Source organism: Caloenas nicobarica, chromosome Z, assembly GCF_036013445.1.
Source record: "Caloenas nicobarica isolate bCalNic1 chromosome Z, bCalNic1.hap1, whole genome shotgun sequence".
In the NCBI taxonomy this organism is placed as follows: Eukaryota; Metazoa; Chordata; class Aves; order Columbiformes; family Columbidae; genus Caloenas; species Caloenas nicobarica.
Window position 1 is genome coordinate 58,593,680 of NC_088284.1, and position 7,017 is coordinate 58,600,696.

Sequence of the window (7,017 nt, forward strand, 5' to 3'; positions counted from 1 at the left end):
TGATGCCTGAGAAGCTGAATTACTGTAGCTGCACACCCACATTCCTTTAGAGTTGTCTTGCATTTGTGTGAGCCAAGTTAAATGAGTTTGCATTAAAAGATAATTAAGCTAAGAGCTCCAAATCACATTCACTGAGCAAACAGCTGTGACATCAGCACCTCTTAGCTGTTCCAACCCCCATAGGAGTCTTCATCCTGGAGATGGATGACTAAGAGAGAGGATATATGACAGAGGTCCATACAGCCAGAGTAGCACTGAGAATGCAAATGACCATTCATGTCTCTTCCAAGGGGGAAAAAAAAAAAAGGGACCAAAAAAAAAGGGACCAACAAAAAAATACTTAAAGAGGTTTCTGAACCTGAGTCAGTACTGGATGCAAAGGACTTCAAGAATCTGTGTAGGTTCAAAGAGCAACAAGGTTGCAAAAGAGAAGTCAGTCGAGGATTGTTCCATAAATAATAAATAATACTGCCTCAAGCTTAAAAAGTCATTGAACTGTAAACTGTTGGAGGTTGGAAGCAGCAGTATCATTAAGTAGTACCTTTACCAGGCATCTATTACTCATCATTGTCCGCCATCGGGTAATTGTCTGGATGGACACTTTGTCTGACATGATGTGGCCATTCTTCTACCATGCTTTAAGATCTCACTTAACTGTTTTCTGCCCCTATTCTTCCAAAAATCGCCTCCTCCTGTAAGGCCCACCTCCCTCAGCTCAGCCACTGCCATTGTCTGCTGACATTAGCAGCACAAATTACACCTTTACCTGGTGTAAATTAACATGCCAGACTGACATATGGTAGCTGAAACATGGGAAGACTTTTCACTTTTTTGTAGGAATGGTGGCCTCCAGAAGAACAGCAGGGCACATACCAGCTAAATCCATGAGAGCACAAAGCCTTAAAAGTAATGGTCTTGTGAAAAAGAGTTTCTACATCTAAGTAGGATAACTTAACTGTGTGTCTGAATGCAACATCCTCTATGGCTCTCGGGTATCACAGGAGTCACAGAACCTGAATTGAGATCATGGTGAATAACATACAGTGATTTAACTTACCCAGCATAAAACTCTTGTACAATTTTACAAAAGAAAAACAAAACAAACCCACAAATAGCATATTTGGGATATCTCAAAACAGAAGCAAGTCTTCAAAAAGCAAAAAAAAAAAGCCTTCCTATTTACCTTTAAGTACGCATTCTGCTGAGCTGGTAGCTGCATTCATATTTTGGATTACTGTGGTAAATTCCTTTCTAGGAAACTCCAAGAACTTTGCACCCAACAGCCAAGCCCTGCAATACCCTGCCAGGTGTAATTAGGAATTTTGCATGATTGCACTACTCTTTTTTTCTTAATTGCATGTGCCAAAAAAGATAGAAGAGCTACTAGTACATTTGCTTTTGTTAACCTATTTCACAACAATGGAATAAAATCAGTTGCAAGTTCTAAAGTATGCATTCTTGAATGTCTTCAGTATTTCCTTTCCACATCGGCAAATATATCACTCTTCTCCCTCCTACCTCTTCAAGGTATATACTTTTCTGCTCCCTCTCCATTTCCTTTCTCAGTATTAGTATTCCAAGAAAATATTTCTCTGGATTTCTGCAGCCACATCTACAAATAATTCATTCCCATCTGTCTTGCTAAAAACACCTCCACTAAATCAGTAGTGAAATCACTTTTACTAAAACCAAGCTGAGAACGGATGAAGTCTAATTGTGATTTGATTCCAAACAAGAAACCGTAATTTACAATACAGATTTTAACCACATACTGATGCATACTTCAGGTGATCTTCTAGAACTGCCTTGCTAATGCACTGAATGAACTTTACTGATATACTTCAGACTATGCTCTTCTCATGTAACCTTTTAATATACAGAAAATGAGATCTACTAGATGACGATTTTCCCACTAATTTCTGTCAGCAGTTTTAAAATCACTAGTGCAAGCATGCACAAGGTGAAGAACAGAGTCACCACAAGCACTGTGGGACAAGCTTCCTTGCAGAGATGCCTGGTGTGGCCCATCAGCTGAGGAGCTCCTTCAGCCATGGGGCAGGGGTGTACCTCAACAGCTGTGGAGGCAGCTGCATCAGCCCTCAGCAAACACCCGGGAACAGGTTCCCCCTCCTTCGCAGCCTCCCCCAACCCCCTGTGCAAGTCAGAACAAAGAGGAGACAGAGCTCTGACCACAGCATAGAGCGTGGTCAGTGCCTTCCCAGGGGTAAGGAAGCAAAGGGCTACCTCATACTCAACAGGTAAGATAAACGTAGCTGAGTCACTAAATAACACTCTTGACATTTCTAATACCCATCTTTCTTTCCTCATGTGGAGGAAAAATAACAACCTGCAGAATGGTGTGCATTTTCTGCAAACAAGACTTTCACACCAAGAAGCTGAACCAACTTACTTCAGAATGCATAAAAATAATATGCTAAAACTATGTATTAAAGATCTTTCTGCAATGTGCTGAACACATGATAAAGGAAGTTAATGGCTATCCTTGGTATTAAGTCAATTAGTAAGTTATCTGTAATTAAAGAACATTTGTAGTCCAGATTGTCCAAGGTACACAGGCACCTATTTGCATCTTTGAGTGATAAGAATAATGTTTTTAAGTATTTAAATCACACTGATAAGCACCTGTCCCACTGTACCCTATCATTACTCAAGGAAATAAAACCTTCTAACCTCTATTCAAATGCAAGCTATTCAAATATGTATCAACCAAGATTTAAAAAGAAAATCTTTAAAAAGTCAAGCTGTAAAATAACCAAGGAAGGCCCACCGTTTGTTCTTCAAGCTTCTAGGGTTAGTAGATCTTTTGTGCTGCAACTATTTTTATATTCATGCCTTAGAGAAAAGTCAACCTTTTTGTTCCCCTGCACTATCTCCTGGTTTGTCAGCTTGGAAGAAATGTGAACTGTGCCACCAAACGGAAAGTCTTCCAGTCATGGGACCAGTTACAGCTGGGAAACGTTTAGTGGATTTTGCACGGCCTGTTGAAAACAACAGTTTTTCCACACAGGGATGACCATCCTCTACTGCTTAGTGTCCCCATCAATTAGCAACAAGTCTGATGAACAAGTAAAATCTTCCAGCCAACCCTCAGCACCGCTTTTCCCACTAAATATCATTAGGCTAAAACATTAATGTTTGAAATTAAAAAAACTCTAAAGTCCACCATGGAAAAAAGTATCTATCTACATCTCAAAACAGCACATGCCACACCTACTGTTCATATCAGATGCTAAATTTCAGAAGACACTTCTGCAATCTCACTTTGGCAAGGACCTCACAGCAGTCCTCCCACTTGTCTTCCCCTCCCCTCCCCTCCTTTTTTCTTCTTTTTCTTCATGAATCCCTTTGTAGCTGGGGACACTACTTGTGGTTTACATAAAACTGTCATTCTTTTGGACACTTTGCCTAGCTTGAGCCCCTGGCATACGCTCTGCTGTATGCTGTATTAGCAGGGAGAGAGCAAGAAGAGCAGGCCCAACAAACCTAATCTGGCAGATTTCACATGAGTGTGGGCAATGTGCAGGATCCATGTAGACAAAGCACCTCTGAGAGCTACAGACTCCCAAGAACAAAGATGAACCTCCCCTCCTCCCTGCTGTTAGCCAGGGGCCATTTCACATCAATAATGTGGATAAACTGTTACAAACCTTTTCCTGTGATCCATCAAAACCTGACTGACACCACCCAAAGATTCCCTATTGCATTGTCTTTGTGAAGCCCCAGGCGCGATTTCATTTTTATAGCTACTGAGGAATATAAAACCTCTTCCCTTTTAAAGAGCCCATGCCACTAATTCACACTAAAATATAAACAAGGTTAGTGTGTTCAGCATACACCCCTCACCTAAGCCGTAACGTAGCACCACCGCACACCCTCTTTTATTAGAAGCGTTGAGATATACACCTCCCACTCTGTTTTCTCCGTGCCTCTGTGCAAGTAAAGCAGGCTGCCGGCTAGCAGGCCCAGGAAAAGCAGCCCGCAATAACCCGGGCACCCGGGATGCCTGTCAGGTCCTAGCGGAGTTACTGCTGTGGAAACGGTCTGCACGCAGCCTTGCTTCCCGGCGTGATTCCGGCAGCATCTCAGCAGGAGCGCCCACAAAAGCAACGAAACCCCGGCAATGCCCCCGCGCCGCGGCACCTGCCACCAGACCCCGCGGAGGGGCGCGGAGCCCGCACCTGCCGGCAGGGCCGGGGGCTCACGCCGGGGCACACGCCGGTTCCGCGCCCAGCGCCCGGGACGCGCTCGCACGGTCCCGAGCGGAGCAGGCGACTCCCCCAGGCAGCCGCGGCTGCGCCCGCCGCCGGGCCTCCCCGCCCGGCCGCCGCCGCCCCCGCTCCCGCCCCTCCCCTCTTTCCCTTCTCTCCCCGTCTCTTCCCTCCCGCAGGCGCCGGGAACAAAAGAGGCCGGTGCCGCGGCGGGGAGCCGGGCAGGCCAGCCCACGGCCCAGCGGCTCGCCCGCGCCGGCCGTCCCATCCCGCCCCCCGCGCCGCTCCCCGGCCCCGCCGCCGCTCCCGGCCCCGGCCGGGCGCGCACTCACCTGGGCCCGGCGCGGCGGCGCGCTCAGGGCGGCGGCATGGCGCTCCCCGCCCCGGACACGGCGGGAGGCCGCCCGGCTGCTCGCCACCTCCCGCCGCTCGCCGCCCCGGCTGCCGCCCTTACGCAATTGGCAACGGCCGCAGCCCCCCCCCGGGGCGACGATCCCCAGCCCCGAAAGGAGGCGGCTGCGCCCCGCCGCCGCGGCCCCGCCTCTCCCCGCCCCCGCGCCGGGGGAGGAGCGGGGCCGCCCCTCGCCGCGCCGCCCGCCCACCGCACCGCGCCGCGCCGCGCCGGGACTGCCCCCCCGGCGCTCCGGCCGGCGCCGCGCTGCCCGCCCCGGCCCAGCCCGGCCGTGCCCGCGGGAGCGGCCGTGCCCCCGGCCCGGCCTGGCCGTGGAAGTGCCCGGCCACCCGCGGCCCGGGCGGGCTGCAGCAGCCCTGGGGCTCTCATCCGCTGGGAAGGGGTGGGCTGCCGCCTCCTGCAGCACCCGGGGCTGGGGGCGGGAGCAGACGCGGCGGCACTTTGCACCCCGGCCCTGACCCACGGCTCTCCGCCAGGCAGCGTGGAAAAAAGCTAAATTACAGCTAAAACAGTAAACACAACGTTAGATGCCCATGACCCATTAAAAAAAAAAAGTCCACAATATAAGCGCACAGGTGGTATAAAAGGTCCCCACGGTACGAGAGCAGGTAAAGGAGCACGAAGACAGCGAGGGCAGAGGGACATGCGAACTAAATCGGGGTCAAGGCTAGCAAAAAGCAGAAAGGTAGGAGGCGGTTATCATTACATGTAGGCTTACTGGGCTGAAAGGGAATAAACTACTTACAAGACTCATAGCCCGGGCAGTCTTGGACCTGGGAAAAGAGCCGACTAGAAAGTCTGATTCTGCTTTCAGGGATTTTTTTTGTTTTTTAAGTCTAATTTGAAGTAAAATCAAACCAAACCCCAAAATGTTCAGAATTTCGAGTAATCAGTGCCTGCAGCTGTTCCACAGCAGAGAACGTCAATCTGGTTTAGAAAGTGAGATGGACTGTGAAGCTCCAGGACTTACCTCTGCTGGGGACCCCAAACTCCAAGGCACCTCAGCCTCCCAGGCTGTTAGCTTTGATATAGATCTGACAACGGGCTCCTCTTAAGTTTGGGACCTCCCACCGTTTCCAGTGCACCGAGGCTGGGCCAAACTCATTACCAAAAAAAAAAAAAAAAAAAAAAAAAAAAAAAAAAAAAAGCGCTCCCTCATCAGATTCGAGATGCTTTCCATGAAATGCTTCAGGAAATACAGGCAGCGTTTTCCAACATAATTATTTCCTTGGGAAAAATCCAGACAGCTGGAAACCAAGTGATAACGCATTTATATTGCCATAGACCCTGTCCCATTTAACTTTAGTTCTAGCGATTTCCTCTTTGTTTACCAGTATAGCCCGTGTTTGCTTACAGCATATGGAGACATCTAGTGACTAAATAATAAACTGCAAATCAATCTGAAGTCGCCAAAAGATGATACTAGGATCCTTCATTTGCAATATTTCACTTGGACCGCAGCATTCAGAGTGGCACGACTTCAAACCACCACGCCACAAAATATCAGTTTCCGTATGCAGGAACTGTGACGGAATGAGCAGCTGCACTGACTCAAGCAGTGACCATGACTGCAGCTCCACTGCACAGCTTGAGCTCCCCGCCATAGCTCGCAGGACTGGGATTTAGAGTAATACTTCACTCAAGACAGAGATCGGTCTGTGTAAACAACAAATGGGTTGGGGCAGTCCCTAACTTGCCCTTCTCAGTAAACCACAGTGCAGGAAGCCCTTAGGTGTATGAACAAGGCAGTTTCATCTTCACTTTGATCATGCCTTCATGTTTCTGTTTCTTCTTCTCTAGCTTAGTTTTTTTTCGAATGCCCAGGAGCACAGTCCTGCTAACACACAAGGCTGTAAATCTTCGCACATGCAAACTCATTGTGTACATTTGCCAATGACTTTGGCTGAAATCAAATTGATGGTAGACTACCTTTGTTTATGTGAAATTCAAACATTTCAGCTGAAAAAAATGCCCAGTTAAAAAAACCCAAACAAACAAAACCCAAAACCACACAAACAAAAACCCAGAACAAACAAACAAACAACCAAAAAAAACCACAACAAAAAAACTCCAAAAAACAACAGCATGGCATGGGACATCCATTTTAGACACGTAATGTTATGTTTGTCCATGAAATGCATGCGTCCAATTGTTAATCCAGTTGTCTATTTGGATGGACAAATTATGTTCAGGTACAGTGAAACTAGCAAATGAGTAGTAGGTGTGCTGTTTTTACTGCATGCACTGTTTTGGGTATATGTCTGACCTTCTGAAAATTGTTTTTTCGATACTAAAGCACTCTTTGAATTATCCTTTGTCATTTAATCATGTATAAAAAATAACGCCGAATTATTCCTCAGGAATGCCAATTGTGAC

At 47.7% G+C, this 7,017-nt stretch overlaps 1 protein-coding gene across 1 annotated transcript in view; it reads right to left on the reverse strand.

The window, feature by feature from the left end:
- CEMIP2 (cell migration inducing hyaluronidase 2) overlaps nt 1-4,663 on the reverse strand; it is a 50,922-nt gene extending 46,259 nt beyond the window's left edge. The window contains exon 1 of the mRNA XM_065656729.1: nt 4,562-4,663. The gene's annotated coding sequence lies outside the window, so the exon portion shown is untranslated. The remainder of the gene's footprint in view (nt 1-4,561) is intronic.
- Nucleotides 4,664-7,017: the final 2,354 nt, after the last annotated feature.